The sequence below is a fragment of the Typopeltis vanoorti genome, chromosome 6, assembly GCF_054136105.1.
Source record: "Typopeltis vanoorti isolate ZY-2024b chromosome 6, IOZ_Tvanoo_1.0, whole genome shotgun sequence".
Lineage (NCBI taxonomy): Eukaryota > Metazoa > Arthropoda > Arachnida > Uropygi > Thelyphonidae > Typopeltis > Typopeltis vanoorti.
Genome location: NC_143554.1, coordinates 42,877,371 through 42,892,318, shown reverse-complemented (window position 1 = coordinate 42,892,318; position 14,948 = coordinate 42,877,371). Strand labels below are relative to the sequence as shown.

Here is a 14,948-nt window from a genome sequence, read left to right as displayed (position 1 = left end):
ATTCATTCCGCTCAGTATGAAGAAAAATAATTACTCTTCTACGTTTACGCACTGATGTTTAACCTTCTCTCAAACATTAGATTTTCATTCTCTTTTGCCCTTTCCATAAAATCCTCTCCTGTCATCTACCGAGAACTGAAGCCAACAACCACGCTCAGTTTCTGTAGTACCTGTACTGAGAGCTTTATCCTTTCTCCACTAGAGGGCATACTGTCAGTATACGCCCCTTTCCCTGTTGAACAGAGAAATCGTGCTGCAACGAAGTTTGTGTACGATGGATACAGATGTAAATTTAAGGTTGCTAAATTTTAAAGTTTGGTATTCATTCATCTGGCTGCATTAGTGTTATTTTTAGAAAATAGACGCAAGTAAGTGCACATCATTGTGACTTGTATTTATGAATTATTAGCATATTTTCCCTATGTGAATTGTATGACAGCACCTTTGGTCTTAGGCTTAAGCTATATATTTCGATATCAGTTGCATAAAAACGAAATTCAGATCAATTACTTCATTTTGAGATTCATTATAAAAATCATTAGCGAGCGTTACATAGTCCATTATAGGAGTACAAAACGTTGAAACTAATTCACATTCTTTATTCAAGTTTTATTGATAAGTATGAAGAACGGTTGAAATAGCATATATATACAAACTTATCTTTACACAACTGGAATTATTATTATTATAAAAAACCTCCATGGAGTCAAAGACTAATCGTGGGAGGTCCACTATTATACACACAGAATAAAGCTATGCTAATTGAATGTCTCTGTTCACACATGCGCAGATATATTTTTAGAACAAAACTAAACATTTGATCATCATATAACCCCCCCCCCCCTCCATCTCCTATCTCAGATCAGTATTCCCATTAAATATATAACCAGTAAAACAAAAAATAAAAAGCCTCGAAATGGCATTTATTACCATATTTCCTGCATGTCAGTGGTTAACAGAGACTGTCAATAGGAAATAATCATAGGAAGTGTCACTGTTTGTAAAGTTGCAATAAATCAGGAAATTTTTGTTTTGCCCTGAAGCAGAAGTAGTCAGCATGATCGATGTTGATGTACTGTAATCAAATGTAAACTTAGGATTGCCCTGTTACAATTGAGTTTTTCATTAATCAAACTTACATATGGACATACTGTCTTTCATGTTATTCCATAGTATACACATATTGCTAATTTATTTACAATTTAAAAAGCTTCCTCTTATGGCTGACATTAGTGGTTTTTTTAATTTCAATTTTAATTCAACTATAACTTAAACATCTGTACCCACACCATGATCTATATCAACAGTTGGTGGTTGGAAAACAGCTAACTTGAAATCAGCAAACAATACTGGAATTGTACTTGCATGGGTACTATTTTACCATATTATTATTATTATTCCCGACATCTCCAAGGAGTTCGAAGACTCATCACAGGAGGACACCTACAACTGTCTCAACCACTACGCCGAACCTCTACTACGAATCAACGCCATCTACCGCCCACCACAACTGGTATTCTATGTCTGTAAATTGCGTGTGTTCTGAAGGGCCGATTTGTCTGTATGCAGGATGAAAAACCTGAGTTTCTGGGAGAAAAAACCCTGCTATCTCCGTATGAGATCGGCTAACTCACCTTCGATTGAAAATCGTCCAGATAAAGATTCCTCCCATCAAAACATATTGATGGAATCCTTTGTATATTTATCACTAACAGCATCTAAGCTATGAGAAAAAAAATTCCAAATATGGATGCAAAAATCAGAAAGTCTTTAATGACATGTTGCATCCTTTCGCTTGTTATGGCTACAACATTAAATTAAACTTGCCAAGAATATTATGTTCTTGTTTAAATCTTCATCCAAGCGTAAGCAAATAAAGTTGTGCAAGAAGTATCTTATGACTAGGCTACTTGTGAATATAGTCTGAAAACTTCACATCAGGTGCCTTTGTATCCCATAATGCAAAGAACAGTTCCTTCCGGATGTTGTAATAGTATGCATTATGGCAAGGGTTGCTACCCAGACTGGTTTTGAACTTTATTAAGGTCTTATCAGTGGAGGCCATTGATGTGAAATCATTAGCATCTATGTGTAGTATTTTCATGAATAGACTACTCACAAACTTTGTTTTCTTACACATGGATAAAGGATTAAACAAGAAAATATTCTTTTGACAAGTTTAATTTAATTTGTAACCATGTGGAAAAATTCTACAATGGCTTACTACCATATCTGTATCATTGTGGAATTATGGGACAGGTAATTAGGTCAAACTACACATCTAATAGACGTGCACGTTAGACATAGTATTTTTTTTTTTAAAATAATTTTCACACATCTAACAGAAAACTAAATAGAATTTACATCATCATTGTATTAATGATATGTACCCTCAGGGTGGTGTACAGGATATTATGATAATACTACATGAAAGAGTTACACCATTACTAACTTCTGCTCAACAATTTTTCTCCAAATTAATCTGTTATCTGTCAAGACTCCAAGATATTTCTGAGGCACATTTTACTGTATCAATCCACCTACATCTTGGTCTTCCTCCTCTGCTTTTTCCTGCCAGCCTGGCAAAGAACACTTTGTTAATCTTTTCTCTTTCATTCTGTATGTGACCATGCCATCCGAGATTAGCTCTGCTAACACATTCCTGAATGCTAACAACTGCAAATTCTTTCCTAATATACTTCTTTTTAATATGATACTGCTATTGATGCCATCTGTTCACTCCTCTAATCTTTTTTGTAACTCTCATATCTGTGGTCTCCAATCTTTGATCAAGTGTTTTATTTCTAACCCAGATGCATATGGTAAAGATTACTTTGAATACCATCTTGTATGTAGCTAATTTAGTATTTTCACTAATCTTTTTCATTCCATATAAATTTATTCGGTTGACTTCCTATGGGTTACCAGCTTTACAATTCTGTTATCTATTTCTATATTTAATTTGCCATCTTCACTAAAAATTGTGCCTAAATAACTGTAATCATTTGCTTGTTCTATAGGTTCTCCATTCAGAACACATTCATGTTTTCATCATTTCTTCCTATTTCATTTTCTTTGTCTTTTTATTGCTGATTTTCAAACTATTTATTACAACAGTTATTTAATTTAGTCAGGAATTTTTGACCACTTGTACTGGATTTATTTAAAAGTATAACATCTGCATAAAGTAAAGATCTAAGATTAACATTGCCAATTTTAATATCAGATTTAATACCACTTTCCTTCATAACAGTGGAGATAATATGCACCCTTGCCCTACACCTGATTTAACCTCAAACCACCTTCCTGTAACTCCATTTCTAACTTACAGATTAAATAGAGACTGTTGGAAGTTTTCCTACTTAGTTACACTTGGTTTTTCCACTTGGTTATATTTCTTGGTATCTTTAATTTATAGCATAACCAAGTGGAAAAATTTCCAACAACTATCTCTAATTCAGAGTATTTTAATAATAAGGAAGGGATGTGACAACTTTTGGCTACCTGTATATGAAAATATGACTTCTGCATTACTCCAACCTTAGTATCACCTCTGGATCTGGCTCCCATTGATAAGACCTCAATAAAGGTTGAAACCAATCTGGGTTGTGACCCCACTCCCATAATGAATAGCATTATACATGTCCACAAGGATATGTGCTTTGCATTATTTGGATACTAAGGCAAATGATGTGAAGTCATTAGCTTCTATATATGAGTTGCCCTACTTCTGAAAATACATCATGTGCAAATTTTGTTTGCTTATGCTTGAATAAAGGATTAAACCCAGTATATAATTTCTTAGTGTCTTTAATTAAATAGAGACTATGTATTTCTTGATATAATGTCTATTTGAAGGATCTTTGTTATATTCCCAAGATTTCTCAACTGTTTATTTTAATGCAAAAATCTGATCATGATATCTATTTGGCCTGAATCCAACTTCTTCATCACCAAGCTTCCCTTCCACAATTTTTCTTAGCCATTTCTCAAGTATAGTATACTTACATAAATCGTACCGGGAATACCTCCGTATTTCTTACATTCAGCTTTATTTCCCTTTTCATAGATGGGTACTATGAGAGCTCTACTACAATCAAAATTTGACCTTCTGATCAGGCCTTCTGAATTATACAGTGCAGCCACTATAAAACTTTTAGACCTAAATATTTGAGTTTTTCTGGTTGATTTCATCTATTTCAATTGCCCTCCCACATTTTAGGTTTTTGATGACTGCCTCCACTACAAATATTGGTATGTGTTCCTGATTCCATTCCTGTTAAATGTTTTTTATGACCATGCTGACACTGCTGGTTTCATTTAGCAGTGCTTCAAAGTAATTACTCCAGACATCTAGAATATCTGTATCTTCAGTTTTCATGTCACCTTTATCATCTTGGATTCCTTTTACAGTACTCTTGTTAGAGTACTATTAATAAAAAATTAGAAATGGTATGGTAATAGTACTATTTCTAAACTTTTTCAATAGTCTCCAGAATCTTTTACTGCATCCTGATATTTATTTTCTGTGTTCTTACCAAAGTCTTTCCATGATTTGTTTTGCTAGTTTTACACATTGCTTTGCTTTTTTATTTTTCTCTGTTTTCTCTAAGCAGACAAGCTGACTTACTTGCCAGGAACTTGAAGAAATCATATTGAAAGAAAGGAAGAAACTTTCCTTGAGTGTTCCTTTAATTTCCTGAGTCAACCATGGAGTTCTGATTTTTCTATCCTTACAGACAACCTCATCTCATGCCTATCCAGCTGATTCAGTAAATGTTTTCTTCAGGGTTTGCCAATGAATTTTCAAGGTTTGGTTCTTGAGTTCAACTTCTTTCATGTTTTCTTGAATAATGTTGGTGTAATGAATCTACAGTTCACTTCTGAAAGCCGCTCAACTTTGATTAATTTTAAAACTTTCATGCACACTCTTCTTTTCAGTATTCAATTAAATTTTATCCTGCTCAAAATTGAATAGTGGTCATTTCCTATTTCAAATCCTCTATATACTCTTGTGTCCTGAACCTGTGGGAAAACATTGTTATGAACAATAACATGGTCAGTGAGACTTCTTATTTGTTGCATCTTATCCCCATGTGAATTGTGCACATTTTTATGTTGGAACATTGTGTTAATAATAATTAGTCCATGAATGTTCAGGACATCAATCCTGTCGTGAAGAGAAATCCAGTAAGTACTTGCCATTATTAGCTTTGCTCTTTTCTCTGAATGTTCCTAGAACATTTCTGTATGTCTGGTAATCATTTTCTACTATGCTGTTTAGATCTCCAACAACAACAACAACCAACTTTTCCTTTTTCATTGTGTTAGCTGCCTTCTCTGATGCCTCAGAAGATTTCTCCATTTTTTCCTTATTTTCCTATGTGGGACCATAGACACAAATAGGTCACATTGTCTAGTTCCCCCATTCTGATATTTGTCCACATCACTCTACTTGGTGTTATTATTATTATTAAGAGAGACCTCCAGGGTGTCAGGGACTCGTTAAGGAAGGCCACATATGGTGGTCTGAAAAGTTCTCGACCATAGATGGCAACACTATCGGCAAGGTTTTTTTTTCTAAGTTGGTACATCCATCATAAGCATCCATGTGAAATTTCAAGTCATTCTATCATGTAATTCTTTTTTATACAGCTCTCTGAAGCAAAAGTGTTGTCTATCGCAGTTATAAAATTCTTTATAAAATAAGGTTAAATACCAAAAGAAATTCATTTTTTGAAGTTCATAAAAGTTTATGGACATTCTTCTCCTTTGTTTTCGACAATTAAGAAATGTGCTGCCGGGTTTAAAAGTGGCCGTACCAGCCTCGAAGATGATCCACATGAAGGACGTCCAAAAAGTGTAACAACACCAGAAACCTTGATCAAGTGCACGATATGGTATTGGATGATCAGCGAGTCAAAGTGCGTGAAATTTCTGAGACTATAGTCATTTCAAAAGAATGTGTATTATATATTTTGCATGAAGAATTGTAAATGAAAAAGCTCTGCGCAAGTGGGTGCCGCACTTGCTCACAGCAGATCAAAAACACACTCACATGAAAATTTCTGAACAGTGTTTGGAGCATTTTAATAAGAATAAAACTGATTTTGTGCATTGATTTATTACTATGGATGAGACTTGGATTCACCATTACACACCAAAATCCAAACAGCAGTGAAAACAGTGGACAGAAGCCGGTTGTTCAGCGCCAAAGAAGACAAAGCCGGTTCCATCAGCAGGAAAGGTCATGGCATCAGTGTTTTGGGATGCTAAGGCATTTTTTTTATTAATTATCTTGAAAAGGGTTAAAACAATAACCAAGGAATATTATCCCGATCTTTTAACCAAACTAGACAAAAAAATTCTTGAGAAAAGACCCTGAATTGCTACATGGCCCCCTGAACTTCAGTTTGCTATCTACTAACACTCCAAGACTCCTAGCCTGATCAGTTTCTTCTAGAATAATCACAGCAATATAATACGACATGGATATCTATCATGCCAAAAGTGCATGGCTTTACATTTACGGACATTAAACTGATATCCATTTTCTCATGCCCACAATTCCAGCATATTCAAATCATTCCAAGTGCTGCATATCAGCTGCATGCCTTATTACCTTGCCTGTCAAATCCTTCCAGATGTTATTTATGTACAGATTGAATAACAGAGGATCAATGACTGATTCTTGTGGGATACACACCCAGTGGTTACCTTAAATCCTGCATACCCCCCCCTTCCCTTCCTTTCCCTGTATACACCACATTTTGATATGTCTGTCAACCATCCTCTTATCCACGCTAATATTTTATAATCCAAACTCATATTCTCCAATTTATGCAACAGCTTTCCATGCTGTATCCTGTAAAAAGCCTTAGCAAAATCCAAATGCATTATGGTGTATCGATTTCCTTTGTCTAACTCAGTTATTATAGAATGTGAGCAAGTTGCTAAAACGTGACATTTCCTTAGTAAACCAGTGCTGTTCATTTCAAAGTGGAGATTCTCTATCAATCCATTTCTGAATTCAAGCCCTGACCATCTTTTCCAAAATCATCACCACCACTCCTGAGATATTGATAGTTGAATACTTCATTCTTTTCACCACCCTTGTGCAATGGGATTACCGTACATTCTTTCCACTCTTGCAGAATCTTTCCTGTTCTGAGACTCAAATTATATAGTCTGGTTAAAGGAAAAGCCAGTTTAGCTGAACACTCTTTTAGCATTCATGCTGATATCCCATCAGTAACTATTGCTGAATTTTTATTCAGTTAGTGAAACAGCTCCTCATACACCTGAGTTTCTTTATCCAGTGAAGAGCTAGCAGTTAATTCAATTTGCATTCACCAGGTAGATAGCTTTTAGCAAAATGGGCACTCACACAGGTGCAGCTTCTGCATCTGTCACCCTCACACTATCTGCATTTAGTACATTTTATTCTTTCTTTCTTTCTTTTTACTTGCAGCATACTGATAGAATTCTTTGGGGTTGTCTTTAGCTTGTGGAGCCAATTTCTTTTCATACTCTGACATAGTGTAGTGGTAGCTAACTTTCTTTTTGCATCCTGATGTGTTTCGATCTGTTTTTATTTTTTGTATTTCTTTCTCATCTTTCCACTTCTGACATGCATGGATGATCTCCCTGACAGTCTACGCAATTAGCTTTCTTGGCAGAGCAAGATTGGTTTTCATGCTCCTCACTACCACAGCTTTTTGTACAACAGTTGATTCTTCTATCCTGCTGCTTATAATTTTCATAACGGTCATAATCATTAAATATATGAAGAGCCAAAGGCTTCAATTTGGTGACATATAACTTGTTTAAGTTAAGGGATATTACATCCCATATTGTTTCTTAGCCGAATAAGAAACTCAAGCGTTTCATGCTGAATATAGAAATTATATAAAGTTCGGCGATTCCAAGCTTTAGCAAATACCTGGATAGCAGCAACTGACCCTTAAAGTAGTGCAAGCTGAGGCAATTCCAAAGGTGGAGCAAGCTTCGATCACTATTCTTGATATTTACCCATAATGTGAACTTAGCTCCTAAGAGCTGCAAATACCCTTAACTTAAACAAGTTATATGTCGCTGAATTGAAGCCTTTGGCTCTTCATATATTTAGTAATTTATTAGGACACCACTTGGCAATTCTCATAGAATGGATGTAAGTTCTGTTCGCTACAAACTTGGTATTAATTAGGTCTACCTACTCACTGATGAGACCTCAATAAAGGTTGAAACCGGTCTGGGTAGTGACCTTCTCTCATAATGTAGAACAGTAATATAGCTCCTAGGAGCTAAGTTCACATTATGGGTAAATATCAAGAATAGTGATTGAAGCTTGCTCTACCTTTGCTATGAGCTGCCTCAGCTTGCACTACCTTAAGAGTCAGTTGCTGCTATCTAGGTATTTGCTTACGCTTGGAATCACCGAATTTTATATAATTTCTATATTCGGCATGAAACTCTTTTGAGTTTCTTATTTGGCTAAGAAACAATATGGGATGTAATATCCCTTAACTTAAACAGGTCATAATCATTATGCATACAGTATTGCTTCCACATCATCCTTTTTCTTATGAATCTCTTGCTTGATAAGGTATCTAATCCATTTGACTGCTTCCCAGTTTATTCTTTGATCTCTCCAGACACATTCTGATATTACGTCATTTAAGTATTTTTTAAATGCTTCCCATGAACTGTTGATATTCTTCCCATCCAGCAGCCAATAACATTGTGCTGAACTCAGTATACTCCTCAGTTGGTCATAATTTCCTGCTTTGTAGTTCAGCATGTAACCTTTTCTGAATGGAACATTAATAAACTTAGCCATTTCCCTTCATTGAGTACTGCATGATCACTATCATCTACTGAAGGCAGAATATTTGTCTTTAACTGAAAAGACACCTTCTGACACTATAATCAAATCTAATACTCTTTGAACTAGAGTTTTTTCTGTCACATGCTCCTTGAGGAAGTTGTCTCGCAACAGCTCAGTAAATTGAGTTTCAGTTTTCTCATGTGATTTTACTGCTACCCAGTCAATGTTTGGATAATTAAAGTCTTTCAATATGATTACTCTTTTTGCACCCATCATATTTATTTGGTGATGCATTTCTTCATCACTAGCAACTGATCCACCAGGTCTGTAACAACACCTCATTATGTATTTGATCTTGTTAGATACCACCTCGCACCAGGTGGCTTCAAACTCAGTGCTATATGAAAAACTGTTACTAGTATTATAATCATAGGTCTCAACATTAACCGAATTTAAGTCAATTTCCTGATATTAGCAGCACGTCCCCTCCACTCCTATCCTTCCTAAAAATGCTGTTCCTTTTATACTTGTTACCAGTTAGTATGTTAGCTTCTGATAACCAGGTCTCACTAATGCCTGCAATCTGAGGTACCAACATATTGAGCAAGGCAAACAACCACTATTCCTTTGTTTCTGATACTCCTCTCATTCGTGTAGAGACATAAGAAGCTTTCTGCATATTCTTTTGTATACTCTTGTCTGTAGTCTTTGTTACACAGTTGGACAACTTGCAAATCTCTGTTCTTCTCTAGTGCCTTATATGTGCAGACAACTTTGCACATGTTTGATGAGTACGAAATGGACGAGCACAGTCAAAATCATTCTTTCCTGACTCACTGGAGGTCTTTCTTAATAATAATTTCTATTATAATGCCCATTCCCATCATTAACAAGGTTACATAACATTGTTGCTCTTCACGTATTCTCACCATTCCTCCCATTATAATTTAGATTCCTTGTTGTGTTAGGTCTCATACCAGTTATTAGTTTTTCAAAATGCCTGATACCAAATGCATTAAAGTATAGACTGCCCCTTTTATACAGATTCAATCTTCCTTCAGACTCTCATCCATTCCATCTACGCTAGTGTTTCTCAACATGGGGCAATTTGTATATTTTGGGGGACAATTAGAAAATGTACATATTTATATTATACTTTTTCAGAACTTGGCTGACTATTATGCTAGGGGGGCATCAAAGTCTTTGAGAAGTTGAGGTGGGGCATGATCCAAAAAAGGTTGAGAAACACTGATCTACACGGTCTACACATTGAATCTTTTGCCATCATAGCCCTTCTTTTTAATTCATTTTTATCATATCAAAGAATATACTTAGGATTTTTACTTTCTCACTCTTCACTCTTACCTTTTCCAATATCCCTTTCATATCTCTGAACTTATCACTGGTTAAGTTATTAGTACCTATTACAATTACGATCTGAATTAGTTTTCTGTTTTTCAATTGCATGCACTATGTTTTTAATTTTTGCTCCAGAAAAACTTTCAAGTTATAACCCACTCATCAACAGCAGGTTTTATGATTTTCACTCACCATTTCAAATAATATCATTCTTTTTTACAATCAACATTACTTACCTGAGTTATTTACTAACTTATTTCATGTTTCGTTATTTCTTATTCTGCTGCTTAATTTTTTTTCCTCTCTATGTTCATGTTCATTCAAATGCCACTCAACTTTCTGTAATTCTTGCATCGTCTCTCTAATAATCTGCTTTAACCTCACTATTTTGGAGGTTAATTTATTTTCAATAACCTCCTCAATGTCTTCAATATCCTCCTAAGAGAAGCCTTTTTATTCTCAATTTCTCTGGTCTTAGTCTTTTGTTTCTTGTGCATTTTTGTTGCCATTTTAAACAATCACAATGTAGCCTCGATCCCAAAACCCAATATTGCCTACCCAAGATTATCATCCTTGTATTTTCTGTGGAATGCTGTAGCTACTTCTTTTTTCTGATTATTATTTATTACAGATATTAGAAAAAAAAAGTGTAACACACAATAAGAAAGAAAATCTTTCTTACTGTATCACTCACTCACTTGAGAACACTCAAAATCAGCTATTTTGAATTTTAGTTTCATGTCTCTCTCTCTCTTCAGCCATTTTCATTACAGTGCTGGATGAAGACCTCCTCCAGTTCCTTCCATCTTTCTCTGTTCCTGGCTATGGATGACCACTCAATTTTGACAGTTCATCACTCCATCTTCTTTTAATGACATCCTCGGCCTCGTTTTCCTCCCTTTGGAATACACTTCGTTAGTATGGTGGTCCATCACTCGTCTTCTTTTCTGGATAGATGTCTGGCCTATTTCCATTTTAGTCACTTGTGGTAAAGAATGATGTCTGTGATAACAGTCTGGTTTCTTATCCAGATGCTCTTTCTTATCTTTTAATGTGATGCTTAGCATCATTCTTTTCATCCTGTGTCTTCATTTTTCTTTGAGTTGTTACTAGTTTATTTCTCAGTGCTTTTTGTCAGAGTCTATGTTTCGCAATCATATGAGATGACTGGAAGTATGCATTGGTTAAATGTTTTCCATTTTAAACAGAGTGGGAGACATCACTATTTTTAAAAATGCTTTTCAATGTTTCAAATGAACTCCAGGCAAGTTGAACTCTTCTATTTATTTCCTTTAGGAATCTATTGTTAAAATCGATAAGATGACTTAAGTATGTGTATGAAGAGACTGTTTCTAAGAAATAGTTTTCTATTATTATATTTTTTGTGTTACAAAATTATTAAACATGATTTTAGTTTTTTCTCTATTTATATTTAGACCAACTTTTCTGCTTTCATTATACAGATCTTCTATCCTTAAGATCTGGGCTATTTGCAAAAATTATATCATCAGCATATCTTAGGTGTGTTAAGCTTTTGTTATTAATTTTTATGCCAAGGTTTGTCCAGTTTATATTGTTAAATATTTCTTGAAAGACTTCTGTGAAGATTTTGGGTGATAGTCTCCCCGTCGAACAGCTTTTTCAATTAATATTTTATTGCTACTTTTGTGAAGTTGGATTGTTGCTATTGCACTGTGGTATATTTCTTCTGAACTCTTTGATTCAGAAGTGCCTTGACTATTGCATTGGTTTTGATAAAATCAATTGCTTTTTCATAATCGATAAAGGCTAATCAGAGAGGTAGTTGGTATTCTTCTGCTTTTACTATTATTTGTTTAACTTCATGAATATGGTCAGTTGTGTTAAGCCTTTATGGAAATGCTTGTTCTACTGGTTGATTTGAGTCTAAAAGAAGGGTTAGTCTGTTTGTTATTACTTTCGTGAGGGTTTTGTACAGATTAGAGAGAATGCTGATTGGTCTATAGTTCTTGACTACTTCTTTATCTCCTTTTTTAAATAGTAGTATCAGATTCCAATTTTTCCAGTTTTCCTGTATCTTTCCCTCTTTTAGGCATAAGTTTGTGACATGGTAAATTATGCTGTTTCCTCCCCACTTAATTATTTGTGTATTAGATCTTCACTAGGACATTTTTGATTTGTTTCAATGCTTGTTTTATTTCATCTGAAGTGAATGGGGGGTGAATTCTGTATTTGGTGGAGAAGTGTTATTTATTGCAGTTATTTGATCATTACCACTGATAGGTGTTTTCTTAGTGCTTTCATGTTTTTATTGTTTTCAGTTGTTATTTTTATTTTTCTAGTGTTGTAAGATCTGATTTGTTTCTAATCTTTTTCCTTATTTTTTTGCACAGTTCTGCATATTCTATTTTAGAAGTTAAGTTCTTGTCCTGTTTCATATTTTTTTTTTTTTTTAGTAGTTGTAAAGTTTCCTGTTAAAGTTTTTGGTCTTCTGCCTGTTGTTGCTTTTAAATTCATTGGCTACTGAGAGTATTGCTTCTGTAAGGTTTTTGCTCATTTTATTATGTCTTCTTCAAATATGTATTAATTCTAGATTTTGAGTTTTTCTTAATAATCTTTTTTCTTGTTTTCAATAGGTTTTAAGTCAAAACATCTTCATTTTTTCCTGTTTAACCATTTTATTCTTTCCAATTTGGGGAAAATATTTTAATTTTGGCTCTTACCATTTGATGGTCACTTCCTGTTTTTACTTGATTTAATATCGCGGTATCATGGACTATTTCTTTATTACTACTCAGTATGTAATCTATTTCCTTTTTTATTTTGCCATTTGGATTTCTCCATGTCCACTTTCTTTTAGGAACTTTCTTAAAAAACGTGTTCATATTGTAAAGTCTGTTACTAATAGAAAATTTTATAAGAGCTGTTCTTGTATTATTGCCTTTACCATATATCTTTGGTCCTATCGTGTCAGTCTGTGAAAGGGACGACCTACTTCGGTATTGAAATCACCCATCACTACAGTAAGGTTTTGCTTGCTGGGAACTCCAGTTTCATGTAGTTCCTATTAAATTGCCAATGTAAAAATTACAGCAAGATCATATTAAGAAACACACTTACAGTCACCCTTGTTGGCTATTATCTTATAGTACGTGATTGCTGCTAGATTGATATAAATTAAGAAATAGGATATACTATACCTGTTAAGATTAATGAAAAGGAGAGACTGGCCTTTGAAATATTTAGGATGTAAGATGATGTGATTGATTACTTCTTCTGTTTCCTTGGCATAAAAAAACATCGTTGAACATAGAAACTTTATAAAATCAGTAAAGTAAAAATTAGATAAAATGCTGAAATAAAGAATGAATGATTTATAACTGGAAATGGTAAAGTAAAAATAACTCTAACTAGGCCATATATGAAATGGATGAACATAAGAAAGAACAAGGTGATGGTTAAAATTGCTAAGAGAATATCAACAGTGGTGTGGAGGGAGAGCTGGATTAAGAAAAGATCCAAGCTGTTGAGAGAATGATGAGGATTATCTGGTATTCTAGTAAGTTGGTAAACAATTTCCTTTAGATCCTTACAGGTAGAAAAGTAGTGGTGTATTTTTACTGTGTTAAGAACGTTGTTTTTTTAATTATATTGTGTAGTTATATTGTTATATATATTATTTTATTATCAGATGGGGTGCTTAAGGGTCAAAGCTGTATAACTAAGAGGAGACCTCCACATAGCCTTTAAAGGAAAGCGGAGAACTAACTGGGACTTCTGACCTAATGTCCAATCCTCACCTTCTCGTGGTGCACCCTGTTGGGTATCTACCTGGATACTGAACGAATGAGGATGGGCTCTCAGTTTGGGATTTAGCCGACCAAATTGTATTCTTATTGGCTTAAACCATAATACAAAATGATAGTACAGCATGACCAAATTTCATGCCAGCTGGGGTGTCGCCCTGGTTAAACAAGGCCCTGTTGTTTTCGCCAGGGAACCAGGGCAAACTGCAAAAAGTCAGCTACTGGAACAAATCTGAAAACACACTCCAACTGACATCACCAGAGTTAAAGCTCAGTACTATCAACATAAGAAGCCTGAATGGAAAAGATGGAGCTAGCTGAGGAATTAGATAAGTACCAGATTGAAATAATAGGGGTGGCTGAAACACAAAAGACAAAAACTGGTGAGATCTTTCTGAGCAATAAATATAAAATGTTATATTCAGGCAATGACAATCAGGGAAAAGGAGTAGCATAGTATTCAACACTAAATACAAAGCTAATCTTCTTGAATGGCAGGCAGTCTCAAGTAGAGTGATGTGGTCAAATATGAGAATGGGGAACTGGACAATGAGACTTATTTGTGCCTGTGGTCCCACAGAAGGTTCTACTAAGGTAGAAATGGAGGAATTTTTTGAGGCTTTAGAAAAAGCAACCGATACAATGAAAAAGGAAAAGTTGGTCCTTGTTGGGGATCTAAATAGCAGAGTAGGAAATGATTGTGGGACATGCAAAAATATTTTGGGAAAATTTGGAGAAAAGAGCAAAGCTAATAATAATGGCAAATACCTGTTGGATTTCTGCTCAGGACATGGACTGGTTATTACTAACACCATGTTCCAACATAAAAATGTGCACAAATTCACATGGAGAGAAGAGGCAAGAAATAAGAAAAGTCTCATTGACTATGTTATTGTTGATAGTGATGTTTTCTCCCTGGTGCAGGACACCAGAGTGTACAGAGGATTTGAAATTGGAAGTGATCGCTATTTAGTCTT

General features: G+C 34.7%; 1 protein-coding gene across 3 annotated transcripts in view; it reads left to right on the top strand.

The window, feature by feature from the left end:
- Window positions 1–237: 237 nt before the first annotated feature.
- LOC150105407 (sorting nexin-13-like) overlaps window positions 238–14,948 on the top strand; it is a 599,079-nt gene continuing 584,368 nt past the window's right edge. For all 3 annotated transcript variants that reach the window (XM_090394133.1, XM_090394134.1, XM_090394132.1), the window contains exon 1: window positions 238–368. The gene's annotated coding sequence lies outside the window, so the exon portion shown is untranslated. The remainder of the gene's footprint in view (window positions 369–14,948) is intronic.